The sequence below is a fragment of the Cervus elaphus genome, chromosome X (assembly GCF_910594005.1).
Source record: "Cervus elaphus chromosome X, mCerEla1.1, whole genome shotgun sequence".
In the NCBI taxonomy this organism is placed as follows: Eukaryota; Metazoa; Chordata; class Mammalia; order Artiodactyla; family Cervidae; genus Cervus; species Cervus elaphus.
In genome coordinates, this window is record NC_057848.1 from 164,305,462 (window position 1) to 164,321,853 (window position 16,392).

Here is a 16,392-nt window from a genome sequence, read left to right on the forward strand (position 1 = left end):
TGATATTGAGTAGCTTACTGTTCAGACCATATCCTGTCTCTAGAAATTTTCTGAAGCTGCCCTGTGAGACTGGTGCATTTAAAAAGAGGATGTTATTTCTCCAAAATTGAAAGTGCTAAGAAAAATATTTATGATCTGGTGCAGGTCAATAGAAAAAAAGGGAGAAATCAACTGGAGAGATAGTGGCCCTTAAAATTAAGATTCTGTAATAGTTGTGATAGTTGTTGATGTGAAATAGGAAGATAATGGGACTTAGGCTTGAGGCAGAGCTACCAGGCAAGTTGGTCAATGTTGTACCCATATGCTACTATACTTTGCATAGTTGGACTCTGAGATTTCCTGCTTTCTGATAAATATGTTGTGCACTTTAATCGACTGGCTGGGTGTCTATTCTACTCCTGTATGCCAAGGTCAGAGTCTTGAATAAATCTGTTCAGCCAGAGACAGGCCTTGGAAAAAGTCTCCAGAAGGCAATGGGAATTGGGCAGAGGATCATCGTTATATACCTGCTCTATCAAACCAGTCCTACAAGTCATGGGACCTGGCCAGGAGTGCTAGAACCACTGTGGTATAGTCTACATGTCATCTGATTCACAACATTTGCTTCCAGAAGCTGTGCTTTTTGCCTGGGTACAAGACTGGCAGGCAGAAGCATCCATGAAATTGACATAATGCTGTTTAAAAATGTTACTGCCTATTATGAGTGATGGAATCTGATTTATTCCTCATATATGATTTATTCCTCATAGAATGCTAGCTGTTGGTTTTCTGTAATGTAAAATAGTATTTGTACATTTATGATTAGGTTTTGTTAGGCAATTTTGCTCTACTTAGATTAATTAATAATAAACATCAAGCTATGATGTGTTTTTTTTTTTCCTTGAGAGCACCTTATAAAACCAGGCCTCTGTAAAAATAAATTGGTTTTTTTTGTATGAGCCAAATAAAAGGTACTCTACCTAAGCATCTAGGAACTCCTGATTTAATCCAACTGAACATTAGCTTTAAATATTCTTAATACCTTGATATCTAATGCTTCTATTCCATTTCTTATAGAAAATTTATATTAGAATTATAATGAATATTGTTCTGAAAATTTTAAAAATTCTGATTGCAAAGTACTTTACAGATATATATGTATATATAATATTGAAATTTTGTTTCTTTGATAATGATTAGCAGGCAAATAGAAGGGCATAATAACTTAATAGTGAAAGTATTAAAATTTAAAACTATTTTCCAAAGTAGAGAGTTAATTAATTGGAAGCTGTATTTTTTCCCTTTCTATATATTTTGGAGATGTCCCGTAGTCGCACTGAACCCTGGTTTATTGTCTCTTCTTGCTATCTATCATTCTATTTTACTTTTTTTCTTGAAGTAAAAACACCTTTTAGACTTCATTTGATTTTTCTGTTGACAGTGATAAGGTAATATGTAAACAAAACTTTTTATAAGAGAGTAGGTTTAGGGGCTGCATCTGACTCTTTATGACATTTAAAGCATGATGTTTTAGACCTTGAAACTAGTGTAAAGTTTGACAAGTCAAAACTAAAAATGCTAAGAGACATAGTGCAGAAAATAAGGCCTGCTGGAAATCATTCTAAGCTGATAAACAATGACTTATCAAACAGCATTATTTTTCAGTTGTAAAAGAAGCCAAGAATACCAATATTTATTCCAGAATTTAACTTTACTTTGATTTACTGTGTAAACATAAATGTGAATTTATGGTAATTCCTTTTAGACTTAAGTTGTGACATGAAATTAGGACCTGTTAACTGTAATCAAGTGTTTAATTATTATAAATGAGAAATATGTGCAGAGTATGTTTCCAATCTTTGTATAAATGCATTATTGTTCTGGCTTGTGGGAGTATCTTTCTGATTAATCAAAGGGTGTGTACTTATTTGTGCATGCATGCATGTAAGAAAGAGAGGAATACTTACTTTTGGCTTCTCATTATATATATCTTGTGGGATTTCATAAAACTGAAAATTAGCTAGGAAGAACAATAACACTCAGTTTTCTTTAAGACACCTTTCCATATGCCTGTTCTGTAACCCATGTTATTTATATACCTGAACATCTTTATTATTTTTAAATTGGTTCTCTTCTGTTTTTTTAAAATAAGATGATATTCCAACTCTTGGCTCATTTAAATACAGTTGGTAATTAATTTTTCAGGAATTTTAATATTGAAATTTCTTATTTCAAATAATATATTCATTTCATATCTTTTGCTTTCATTCATATCTTTTGAGTTTTCTAATAAAAGAGCATTTCCTTTTCTCTTTTCAGCTTAGTCCCTTAAAAAATGATACTAATATGTGGCCATAACGATGCATTTATCCCAGGTGTTTAATGGTCATTACATTTTTTAAAATAACTTTTACTTGTTGTGGGGTTTCTCCCCAAAGCAGAAATTAGTCAGTACAAACAGATGGCATAGAAATTTCACAACAGCAATTAAATTAGAAATATGACAGTTGGCATGTGTTCAAAGTAATAAAGTTCCAAAAATAGAAAGTGAATCAAATTAACATAAAGGCATTAACTTTTTCTCAGTGTCGTGAGTTTGCAAACGTCTTGAGTAATTAGATTTGCTTATACTCAAAATAGCCAGTGAACCTTGAGTGACATTGCATTTCAAAGGTGGGAGCCAGAGGGAAGGTCACTGTTGGTATTACAGTGGCAAAAAAATAATCGATTTCACTTTGGTTTTGTTGGGAGCTTATAGGAAATTTGGCTTCACCAAATATAACTATTTCCTTTGGAGTAGTAGCCAGCCTTGATTTTATTTAATGTATCATTTTTAAAATATATTATTTCCTTGTAGTATACTTATCAATGTTGAACAGATCCATATATATTTATGGTTAAAATAACTGAGATGGTCCAAAACAGTATGTGCCTTTTAAAGGTCTCCCTCCCATCTCAATCCTGAGTCTAACATTTTACTTATCCAGAGATGACAACTGATACCAGTTTCTTTTAATTAAAATTAAATCGAGGTATGATTGACATATAACATTATGTTAGTTTCAGGTGTAGAGCATGATGATTTAATATTTGTATACACTGTGAAATGATCACCATGATAAATCTGTTTAATATCCATCACCTTCTAGTTTCTTGCAAATATTTACATTCTTCCTGTGATGGTATATACATTTATAAGCATACATGTCCCTCTCTCTTTCTTTCTCTCTCTCTCTCTCACACACACACACATATATAAGCACACACAAATTTTAGTACACTATTTGTACACAATTTCTTACACTTGACATTCCTTGGAGATAGATATAGTTTCATATCTCTTCAGGTCCTTTATTGTATTTAACCTGTTTCCTACTGATGTTGTTTGGGGTCCTTTGCTTTGAATCAAGGGTTGACACTTTCTCTAAGAGACAAGTAGTAAACATTTTAGGCTTTGCAGGCCATGCAGTCTATGTCACAACTACTCAACCATGTCCTTATATCATGAGAGTAGCCTTAGACTATATGTAAATGAATGGATGTGGCTGGGTTTCAGTAAAATTTATTTACAAAAACAGGCAGCAGGCCAGATTTGGCTCCTGCTCTGGATGATCAGACTATTTTAACAAGCACGGTTATAGCACCAAGTACTGTGACTGGCCTTCAGCAAGTGTTTAATAGATATTTGTTTATTAATTGATAGGTTGTCTGGAAATTTTTTATTAGCAATAAGGAGAATGCTAAACAATGAAAGACTTGAACAGGACATCTTGGTGTCAAAAAGGTTAAAAGGAAAGTGCATGACTTGAACAACATTCTACATTTGGTGTTTAAAAAAAAATTTAAGGTGGTACTTTGACTTCTTTTTCAGTGCAATAAACAGTAATGAGAAAATTATATAATGGAGGAAGGACTTATCTGACTCCTCCGAGCACTGCTACTCTCTCTTCCTGCCCTATGGGCCCTCAGTCTCACCAGAAAACTCAGAATCACCTGCAGAACCAGGTCCAATGACGTGACTCGTGGTCCTTAAAGTCATTTGATTTCAAAGAGTAAGTGTATCTTCTTGAAAATGACTATCATCCCCATAATGTCTTCATCTTCATGTCCTTCATGACTTTCCCCTCATTCTCTTGTGAGGGATCCTAGATATCATGTGCTAGCTTCCCTTTTCATTAGATACTAAATTTGATACCTTGGACTCATTTGAAGTTGTAGATCAGGAATCAGCAGGCTAAGTCTTGCAGGCCAAATCCAAACTACTGCTTGTTTTTGGAAATATAAAGTTTTATTGGAACACAGCCATACCTACTTATTTATGTGTTGACTGTGTCTTCCTTCACATTATAACCTGAGTAGTTGAAATGGAGACTGTAGAACTTACACAGCCAAAACTATTTCTTATCTGGCTCTTTATGGAAAAGGTTTGCCAAATCCTCTTGGAGATTGTATGATTCTTTTCTCACCTGAGAATCTGGCACTCTCTGCTCTAAGGCTGCAGGGGATTACTTCTATTTTTTTTGGACTGAGACCTTGAAATAGGCTTGTTTCTTAGTTTTTATAGAACAGGCATCATTGATTTGTCTTTTCACACAGTGAACTCCTCTTTTATTGAGCAGACAATTATTGAACACCTACTATGTTCAAGCCTCGAAATACAAAGGCAAATAAGATTGATTTCTTGTTCTAAAAAACTTGGCACCTGATGGTTGACACAGATAAATGACTCAGTGGTTATATTAAGTGACAGAAGTTGAAGGGACTGCTATGGGAGGAGCCATCATGTTATCCTGGAAGACCGTGAAGTCTTCCCAATGCAGGAAGATGAAGCTTGAGCTAAGTTTTGCTGGATGTGTAGGAGTAGGTCAAGGAAGGAAGAGGAAGGCATTCAGGTCAGGTGGAGTGTACACTTAGAATGCACAAAAACGCTCAGGTCTTAACCACTCTAAAATAAGGAAAGAAGGGATGACAGAGACAAAGAAAAGGATCAAAAGCATGGGTGGTACTAGCGTGGGTGAAAGTATTGCCTCCTCTTCCATACTGCCACTAGCTGTCAAGGGATCATGACCTTGAAATTGCTGGAACATGAAGGACTCTAATGTTCTGGAGCTGTTGCCATCTCTGAACTCTTCAAAGAGAAGTAAGATGAGGTTTGTTTCTTCAGCTGAAAAGTAGGTATAGCCAGAGCAGACAAGTTGCTAAAGGCAAAATGACAGGTTCCAGTAAATCCCCAAAGTAGTTAACCTGGAGGTAGAGGGAGTTTACATGATTTTACTCTAGAATTCTCCATGGTTGAGGGGGATGTCTTCTTGGAAGTACTGTTCTCCTTTTCAAAGTCTAGCTAAAGCTCTTTATCTTAGGAGAGCAAGTAGGATTGATAAAGTCTTCATAACCCTCTGCAGCCCAGTTCAAGTTAAAAGCAAGAGAGAAGAAAACAAAAGCAAATTAAGCATATTCTTTTGCCAAGAAGAAGTGTTATTTGATTTTTATTTGCATCCTGAATGTTCCTTGGAAAAGAACATGCCATTTGGCAATGTCCAAAGGCCTGTTGACAATCCTCCGACATCATTTTCTGTTTCCATTGCCTCACTCGGCACGAGGGCCCTCATAAGCTTTCCAGTCAACGATGAAGCCCAGATGTTGTGGATAAACCACAGCCTTTGGGGGGGAAAATAAGCAAACACCAATAATAAATAATGCCTCAAGGTCATGCCGTGGCCCCCTCTAAAGTGTCCTGATGGGCAGGCCTCATTGTTCCCAGCACATTGCTTGGATTTTAATTTTGACAGAAAATAACATGGAGCCTACAGACTTGGGAATGGTAACTCCATCCCAATGATTCCTGGTGATGGTCCCATTCCAGCTTTCTTTAACGTGGTGACTTGAGTGTGCACCGTGGTGTGTCAACAAGCCATTTCTGTTGAGAGTGATGTAGCAAGTCTGCTCCCAGTCTGGGTCATTTCTCATCCATACAAAATATTGGAGACCATGTTAGCCTTGGGTATAATTTGGGAGTTAAGATATGCTCAAAAGAAAGCCTGGGTTTGATTAACAGGTAAGAGATTAGATACCTCCTTTCTTATGATTTGATCCCAAATTCTCATTTTATATTGTGGTACTCATGACATTTTTCTAACTAAGGATGACTTGATGTTACCTACCATGGGGATGGATTTTGGGTGAAGTTTTTCATGCATACAGGTTTTTCCATGATAATTAATACTGGATTGAATCAAAACCCTCATCTTTGGAAAAAGTCAGTCCTCTTCCCATTTTGAAAGGATTATTCCTGAAAGGATATTGTTTATGCTTTGGCTCCTGTCATATCTCTATTCATTTTTTTCCATGGGATTATTGTTTGTGTCTTTTTTTCTGTATACTTTTTGCATTTCAGTAGAAATAAAGAAGAAATTTCTGAAATTCAGGAGATTGTTGTGGCTCTGGGGGTAAAACTTGCAGTCTATTGGTACCATTTTTGATCCCTGCAGGCTCTTAGCATTTTATTTCTGTTTCAGAATTGGGGCTGCTATCTTTCTCATCATAAGTAATCTAACATTCGTGCTGCATTCTATTCATAGCTGTCGTGCTATCTCTGACAGCATAATTTCAAAGCTTCTGATCTGCTTCCAGAAAAGACTTTTACATGAGTGATAGGATTTATAGAGGAAACTGTCAACTCAATAACAGGTATTAACTTCTTGGAAGGAACAAAACATCTAGCACCATCTTCTCCTCCTCCTTTTTCTCCTCCTTTCCTATTAGTAAACCTTGATCTGCAATAACTTTATGTTTCCTTTTAGTCACAGTGTCTTTGTTCTTTTCAGTAACAATGCCCTAGGGTAGAAAACGTGATTGTTGTTGTAGGGGAGAAGCAAGAAAAAGAACTTATTTTGATGAAGATTTGATGAGCACTTACTATGTGTCAGACTCTGAACAAGTTACTGGGACACAAACATGGATAAGACATGGTCTCTGTCTTTGGGAATGTGTGGACCTAGTAGTGTGATAGTCATATAAATATAGTATAATATAGGAAGCGATAAGCAGGACATTCTAGAAGCACTAAAGACTCTGAAAGCAGAGCCATTTCTTGGAGAAGAAATTCAGGTTCTAATATTAAATTCATGAAAACAAGGGCAACCTTGGAATGACACCATAGCACAATTAGCTACAGTTTGTTATCCTAATAATAACTGGTGTCCTATTCTGGAGAAACTCCTTTGTTTTAGTCCTCAAAAAAACCTACTTTTGTGGGAAACCCAAAATAAGGAACATTTTGCTTTCTGGGGGCTGGGGGATGTGGGGGTGTGAGACTTTTTGAGAAACTCTGTTATTTACAAAGAATGGGTCTGTTGCTGGAAGTTGCCCAGTGGAGTGTTGGCCAGTTAAATAGCAGCCTTGCCATGGTATGGCTCAGGTTGGCCAGTTTGCATTGGCAATGTGGCCTAGCCTCTTGGCTCTTCCTTGCAACTCAAATCACCTCATGAGCCCTGGGAGCCACCTGAAGGTCAGAGGTACCACTAACTCTTGACTCCATGCACCTCACTCCCCTGGAAAGAAAGGTGTTGGATCTTAACCCATTACTCAGAAAAGTGTACTGAGCATTCATTATGTAACAAATAATAGCATTTGGAGGAGGAGGAAAGAAGAGGAGTGGGAGGATGGTGATGATAGTGATGTTGATGGTGATGATAGTGATGTTGATGGTGATGATAGTGATGTTGATGTTGATGATGGAGATGATAATGCTAAAAGTGTCGGTAGTGCTGCTGCTGGTGCTCTTGATTGTAAGAATATATGATAACAATAATAATGGAGCAGGCTCTGTTCCTTACTTATTCTTGCATTTCTAGTATTTGACACAGAGTAGGGATTTCAAAATTTTTGTTGAAGGATGGAACGAACAGTCAGTTTCTCTCTTAAAAGGTAACACAGAGCTTGCTACCCTTCATGTTCAACACCCTCCAGTGGACTTCCATTTCATAAGCATTAACGGCCATCTTCATTGCCTTGGTCTATGCATTCTGTTGCTCCTCTGGTATCACCCTGAATTGTATTGTTACTACTCGCTAGACACACTGGCTTCTTTGCTTTTCTTCAAATATTCATATATGTTCCCATCTTAGGTTCTCTGCACATACTCTCCCATCTGCTGGAATGTTTTTTCACCAACTAGCCTTGTGGCTTACTCCTTTCTTTCTCAAATTTCTGCTCAAATGTCCCCTTCTCAAAGAGGTTTCTCCTATGTATAAAAAGGCATCACCCCTGCTTCCTTCCCATGTCCCTTTATCTGGAGCTATGAGCTGAATATGTCCCTCTCAAGTTCATATGTTGAAGCCCCAATTCATTCCCACTATGATGATATTTGGAGGTGAGGCCTTTGGGGGTGATCAGATCATGAGGATCCTCATGAGTGGGATAGGGTTTTTATAAGTAGAAACGTGAGAAAGATGATCTCCCTTTCCAACATGTAGGGATACAGCAAGAAGACAGTTTTTCATAAATCAGAAAGAGGGCTCTCACCAGACATAGATCTGGTGGCATCTTGATCTTGATTTTTTATGTCCAAAACTGTTAGAACTGAATGTTTATTGTTTAAGCCACCCAGTCTATGGTATTTGTTATAGCAGCCCAAACTAAGATACCTGGCTCTATTTTTCTTTGTAACATTTACATAGCATGCATTGTTTGGGTATTTATTTATTGCCTTCCTTTTCTCTCCCACTGTGTCTCCACTGACCGTAAACTACATGAGGGCATCTGCTTCATTTCTTTAGAGTTATTTCCCCAGAACCTAAAACAGTGCATGGTACATAGGCATGCATCTGTAAATTTTGGTGGATGAATTTGAAATGAATTAATGAGTTGTTTATACCATCAGAAAACATGTTTTACAAACAGGCTTGTATTCTGAGACACCTTTCTAGGTTTGTCCTTCTTTTGGTTGTATGGTTTGTCACCCTTTTGGTTGTATGAGCCTTTTCAGGACAAAGATTCCATCAGAAACTTTTGTTGTCCCCAGTGGAGCCCGGGGCAGCCTCATTTGCAGAGTAGTTGCTCAGTAAATTCTTATTCATTGAAAGGTTTCCTAAAACACCTTCCTGCCAGGATTGCCCTTGCTTCTTGCCCTGCTTCACCACATTTTCCAACCTCCGTGTTTTCCTTCTTGTGTTTTTGCCAGGTCCTCATACGTCTTTTCCCTTGTAGGTATCTATGGGAGAGGGAGGTTACACAGAAGCATTTGTACCCCTACTCTCAAATAAATGAGGTGGGCTCAGGTTCATTTTGTATTATCCATACCACCAAAGACCAACTACCAAGAAGGTTATAAAAGTCAGAGAGTATTTTTTTTCTATTTTTGATGAAATGCAGGTCCTCTTTTTAAAAACCTCAAATCTCTAACTTTAAAAAAAAACTGAGTAAGATGATTCTTCAAAGGAATTTCTGGGTGATTACATTTAGATTTTTGCCATAGTTTTTTTTTTTTTTTTTTTTTTTTAGCATTTTTGGCAGCTTTTGAATATAGTACATTTCCACAAACTCAATGCCCTAGAAATGTCTTTCTGAAATAGTTAAACCCATGTTGATATTAATGCTGAACTCAGTATCACTGCCTCCCTTACCCAAAGGAGCTTGGCCAGTCACTTGCCAGCTGAAGCTGGCCTGGTATTTGCTGACACATTTTTCAAGAACTGATTGTGCAATACATGTTGATATTCTCTGTTCTTCTTCCTTCCCTTATTCATCCATTTGGCTCCTTCCTCCTTTCCCAACTCCCTCTATTCCCTCCCCTGTTGGCTTTTTGGAATCTATTATCTGCTTTAGTAAACCTAGTGGTAAATTGCCTCAAGGATAAAAATACTCTGCATTTCAAATCAGAAAGGACTGTTTTTCATATTTCTTGAGAATCTTGTTCTGTCATAAGTCTTATTTTAAAAAGTTTTAAGCAAGTTCTTTTTTGTTTGCTTGAGATTGGATTTTTCTACTCCCAAGCCTGATGTATCACAAATGAAACTTTGAAAACATACATTCTCACATCCTTCCTCACAAAACATATCCTCAACGAATAGCTGTCATTTTCGTTAGTAGCATTGTCGTAATATTACATCAAATAAACTCCTCCAGGTTTTGCTTCTATTTGTATTATCTTCTCTTACAGATCGTTGGATTACCTCACTGTAACAAAGCAGGACAAACTGGCTGGCTAAAACAGCAGCAGTTTTTTCTCTCACAGTTCTGGAGGCTAGAAGTCTGAGAGCAAGGTGTTAAGAGGGTTGGTTCTTTCCAAGGGCTGTGAGAGAAAATCTGTTCCCTGTGTCTCTCCTGTTTCCTGGTGGTTTGCTGGGCCATTTTTGATATTTCTTGGCGTGTATGTGCATCAGCTGTATCTCTGTCTTCCATCTTCACATGGTGTTCTCCCTACACACATTTGTCTCTGTGTCTAAATCTCCCCATTTTACAAGGACACCAGTTATATTGGATTAGGACTCACTCTAATTACCTCATTTTAACTGGATTATCTCTGTAAAGACCCTATTTCTTAAGGTCACATTCTGAGGTCCTGGGGGTAAGAACTCCAGCATATCTTAGAACAACCCTTTAACACTCATCTTCTGAAAATGGAAACTCTGGGTTTAGTAAATGGAACCCATTTTCTTCTTTATCAGATCTTTAATTTTGACTCTTTAGATACAGTAAAACTTCATCTGAATAGGATGAAAGGCTGTAACAGATGGAATTTCCTAATTTACTGAGAATTAGCCTGTAAATGACACTGTGAGTTACCAGCTCAGATTCCTCCATTAGAATATACATTACTGAAACTTTGATGACTAACAGACTTTCCGTTCAGTTTATAATTTCCATCCTGACCTTGCACTCTTCATCCAGGCCCACATTCCATTTCACAAACTCACCTGCCCATAATGCACAATCAAGATACCCTAGTATTATCTGTGACTTTTGTATAGGTCCCTTTTCCCATATTCTAATCACTCTTCCAGCTCCTGAATCTTGCATCTCTCTCTTGCATTTGTATCGCTTCTCTGAATTTCTTCACTCACCCTCCCCTAAAGAATTTGTCTTAGATATACTCTACTGGCTCTCACTGTCTCAAATCAAGTAGTTAGTTGGGCCACCCTGGGTAGCCCTTTGCTAGGTTACCACTGCCAACAAGTCCACCCACCAGCACACAGAACAGACCCTCTTAGTTTCTCCACAAAGTGGGGAATTTGACAGAATATATTGTCATCTCGAGATAAGTACTGTGATAGCCTCCTAGAGTTTTTCTGTGTCTCTACCTTGTCTGATTTGATTAAGGTGCAATTATTTGAATAATCTTTATAATGCATGATTCTCAAAATTCGATTTGCTGCTCAAAATTTTTCAAGGTCTTCCCCTCCCCAGTTGCCTATTCAATGAGTGCAAATTCCTCAGCCTGACATTTCATCTTCATATACCTGCTAGAGCTCCAAACCAGTGGCTCTCAGTCCTGGCTGTGCATTGAAACCACTTGGGGAAATTTATAATTAATTGATGCCTGGATCTCACTCCCAGAAGTTCTGATGTAATAAGTCTGGGGTACATCAAAAATTTGAAAATCTCCCTAAGTGATTCTAATGTTCAGCCAAGGTTGAGAACCACCTATTTAGAGCAACAGGTCTCCAGTGTTAATGTACACAGTAATTGCTTGGTTCAAATGCAGGCTCTGAAATTCAGCAGGTCTGAGGGTGATAGAGTGAGCTTTCTGAGATCCAGGACCACATTTTGCCCATCATTGTGTCTCCAAAGTGTACTGTAAAGATTCTCAGTGAATATTTAACAACTAAATTTTTACCTACCCACAACTTTCCCACGTTTTCCTCTGCACAGTGAAGTCCACGTAAACTTAGGCCTACCTCCTCTTGGAAAAATATCCACAACCACAACCAGAAGGCCAGCATTTTCTTCATTCATTCGTTCATCTGTTCGACCAACATTTACCAAGTACCCTTTATGGCCAAGTACTGGGCATTGGGCTAATAAGATGACGTTCCTGCCCTCAAGTTTACATGTTGGTGGAGGGATTATACTGTAGACTGGCATTTTATAGATTTTCTGGGCAAGGACCAGGTGTTTTGTTCCAATCTGTTTTACTTTGGTAAAATACAAAATTCGGCTCTTTGGTGTCTCTGCAATGTTGAATAAAAGTTTCTAAGTGAGTGTTCTCAGGTTCTTCACTTGTCATGGGAATGGCAGAAACTAGTTTTTTCAGGATACAGTAGTCCATGGATCCCACTCTGAGTACCTCTGCTCTAGCACCTTGCCAGACAAAGTGGAGTCTGTGGACCGGCTGCACCAGCATCTCCAGCAGCTTCTGAGAAATGCAGAAACTCGGGTCCCAGCCCAGGCCTGCTGAGTCAGAATCTGCATGTTAACTCGATCCCTAGAGGACTTGGATGCACATACAGATCGAGAAGGACAGATCCAGTGCAGTGGCTCTCAACTTTGGCTGCATATTAGATTTCTCTGGGAGCTTTAAAAAATTTCACTGACCAAGCTGTATCCCAGACAAATTAAGTTAAAATCTCTGGGGTTGGTATCCAAGCATCAGTATTTTTTATAACTCCCCAGGTGACTGTGAGAAACAGCCGTGAGAACCAGTGCTGAATGATTCAGAATCTAGGAGGTCCTGGAAAGTGGCTGCTGTTGCTCAGTCGTGTCTGACTTCTTGGTGACCCCATGGACTGTAGCCCGCCAGGTTCCTCTGTCCATTTCTCAGGCAAGAATACTGGAGTGGGTTGCATTTCCTTCTCCAGGGGATCTTCCTGACCCAAGGATTAAACCTGCATCTCCTGCATTGGCAGGCGGATTCTTTACCACTAAGCCACCAGGGAAGCCCAGAAAAGTGGTTAACCCATTGCTTTAACCCTCAAATCAGCTTAGGTTTCCAGAGACCCATTTGTCACTCTCTTCCCTTCTCTTAGGAAAGTCAGGACCAAATACAGAGTATTGTGTGGTGGGCAGTTTTAGGAGGACTGCTTGGGTCAGTAGTCCTTCACCCTTCTTTGCATAACAGTTTGTGAAATTGAACAGGTTCATCTTTTTTTTTTTTTTTTTCATTTATTTTTATTAGTTGGAGGCTAATTACTTTACAATATTGTAGTGGATTTTGCCATACATTGGCATGAGTCAGTCATGGGTTTACATGTGTTTCCCATCCTGATCCCCCCTCCCACCTCCCTCCCCATCCCATCCCTTTGGGTCTTCCCAGTGCACCAGCCCTGAGCACTTGTCTCATGCATCCAACCTGGGCTGGCGATCTGTTTCACACTTGATAATATACATGTTTCAATGCTATTCTCTCAGATCATCCCACCCTCGCTTTCTCCCACAGAGTTCAAAAGTCTTGAACAGGTTCATCTTTAAAATGTGGTTTCAGGGGCTGTCTTTTAAACTGGGCTGGATCCCGGAGTGTGCATTGGAGCACACTGCACACACTTCATTGGGGTGAAGACCAGCAGCTATCCTTTTCCTTCTTCTTTTTAAGGGCAGAGTCTGCTCCCAGGAAAGTGTCTGGAAACACCAGATACTGTCTTTTCCAGCCTCCCTTGTGGCTTAAAAATGGCCCTGTGACCCAGTTTTGGCCAGTAAGATGTAAGGGCATGGTGCTGAGGAGCTCTCTCCCTGATAAAAAGGAGAAGCACAGGAGAAAGTCTATTAGAGGTCCACACTGATGCCCACTCACCTTAACTTTTTAGTGTTTTAATTTCTACCCCTGGCAGCTCAGACTACCCCAATTGGTTAAAGAAAGAGAAGGGACTGGAAAATAAATCCTGTTTAGAAATATTCCAGTATCTTCCTCCAAATGTGGGCCATGGACCAGCTGCATTCGCTACACCTAAGCAATCATCAGAAAGCAGCATCTCAGACCCTGACCTGGACCCACAGAATCAGCAAGATTCCCAGGTGATTCCTCTGCACACTAAATTTTGAGAAGTGGTGGTCTGTAAGAGACAGTTTTCTTTCTGGAACAGCTTTGTAACACCCCTGATGCTTCTGATGCCGTGTTAGGTACGCTTGCCACAGAGGGGGCACCACCAAGAGTCTAGGCACATTCTTCACTTGGGAATTCAAACATCCATTTTCACACTGCAGTGTAACTGTTGTGACATGTTCCATTGGAAAGTCACTACCTAGATGCCATCATGTCGAGCCACAAGCTATTTTTAGGCTTTCTGGACAGGCCAACGATTCTGCTGCCCAAATGACTTCAAAAAATGTGAGGCTGAAACATTTCAGATTTTCCTGTAACCCTTGCTTTTGAAATAATGTCTTGGGTGTTTACTCTTGAGTTCAGCCCCGTTGTACTAACTAAAGAGACCCATGCATTACTACGTCCCACTTAATACGCTGTGCGCCTCGCCCCGCCCCTCATCTTCATTTACCAAGATGTGTCATGTTTCCTGGCACTGTTTTATCTGAGAAACAGAACCAGAAATGGATTTTATATGCATAACATTTTATAGATGGTCATCATCTCCAGTTCAGATGTTTCTTGGGGCTTGAGATAGGAAAGAACATTGAATGTAGACCTGGAAAAAAGAGGGGGTGGTGGAGGTTCAAGTTTCCTCAGTTTCTGCTAGAGGAGTGTGGAAGCTGCCAGGAAGTGATTAACAAATAAGTAGGCAGCCACCTGAGACAGTTCATGAAGCCTGGAAGAGCAAGTGTGAAAAACAAAAAAAACACAAAAAACCCCCAGCAACACATGCTCCTTCAAAGAGGAGAAAAAGGCCTTGGGAGAAGGAAATTACTTAAGTCTAATAGAATTAGTCAAAAGTGGTTTCCAAATGTGCTTCATTATTCCTTGCTTTGTAACCCTCTGAACACTAAGCAACACTCTCATGGAATCTGGGAAAAAAACAGATGTGAGTTTAGGCTTAATACTTTCTTAATCCTTGGGCTATTATAGCTTATAGCATTTTATAGATACATATTTGAAGAAGTCTTGCTACCATAATTAAATTCTTCCCACCATAATCATTTTAAAGGGCTTAATGGATGGAGAAAGACATTTACGTACAGGGAGTAATCTTTTATTGTAAACCCAATAAATGCTGGGCATTAGGGATATAAATATAAATAAGATAATGTTCCAGCATAAAAGGCAAAAACAATATATAAATCAGGAGTCCCACAGAAGACAATAAAATAATCCTTAAATCATAGTTCATTTCTTAATTCTTCCAGTAGGAGAAGGCCCTTGTTTCATATTTTTCTTTATTATTTTGAAGGCAGGACTTCAAAATAAATAAAAACAGAAGGTTGGCGGCAGGCAAGTCACAGTGTCTCCATTCCTGCATATCCAGATGGACGTCACCCAAGTTTACCTTCTTAAATTCTTACCTCTTTTCACAAAAACGTAATCATTATTACATTGTGCTACTTCACTTTTTTAAACTGGAAGGAAATATGCAATTGATGATAAGATACTCTTTGAATAATAAACTTATTAAAATTTCCTGACTGCAATTTGAGGTGTTACATTGAGCCAACATCAGCTCATGCAGTGTTCAGAGCAACTTTTATTCCTATTTGAGAGATGTTGAGACTGGATTTAATGTATAATTTTCAACAAATCTCAGCTAGAAATGAAGGGATCCAGTCGGGGTGTCCATTTGACCCCCAGGTTTAAGTTTCTAAATGTTGGCTTGTACACTGTCTGTTTTGTAATCTGGAACTGATAGGTGATGAGCCATCTTGAAACCCAAATCTGTTTTATAAAAAAGTGTTAGTTTTATCTGAGAGAATTAGCTCCTATATGAAAAAAGTCTGAAGGAAGGAAGCTATACAGCTCCCCGAATTTTTGTATTTTAAGTTTAAGGGTTATTGAACTTAATAGGGCTATTATTCAATCTGATATTTACAAATAAGCACAATATCTACTTGAAGTCAACGATTGTTGAAAGGTGTCATAGTTTGGAGAATGGAATATTGATTTGCCAAATAGGATGTTTCTTATTCCTGACAATATATGTAATAGAATCATGGAACATTTGTAGTTGCCAAAAATAACTTCCTATATTATGTAGAGCACTCCCCTCCTCCTTTATTTTATAGATGAGAAAATCAGAGAAGGAAAAGCATTTGCTCCAAGCTACACAGCTTGCTACCATCTGAGATGAGTTAAACCCGAGAGGTTGTCTATTCAACATGGTGATAGATCAATCTCCAGCTGAACATTAAGTGTAATCATGAGCTATTTACATATTTTTGGTAGGAAGTTTCAGGGTAATGAGATCATTTCTTCAAAGATTTTTCTTGTTTATTTGTTTAAGGTAATGTTTTAATTTCTGCCAAATAGCTTCAGCCCTATTGGAAAACTTGGATTATGTAAATCTAGCATGAAATATTTATCATTTCTTCTATTTGCTG

General features: G+C 38.5%; 1 protein-coding gene across 2 annotated transcripts in view; it reads left to right on the forward strand.

Moving 5' to 3' along the window:
- The window catches only part of ARHGAP6 (Rho GTPase activating protein 6), a 510,549-nt gene that overhangs the window by 97,161 nt on the left and 396,996 nt on the right, over positions 1-16,392 (forward strand). The window lies entirely within an intron of this gene.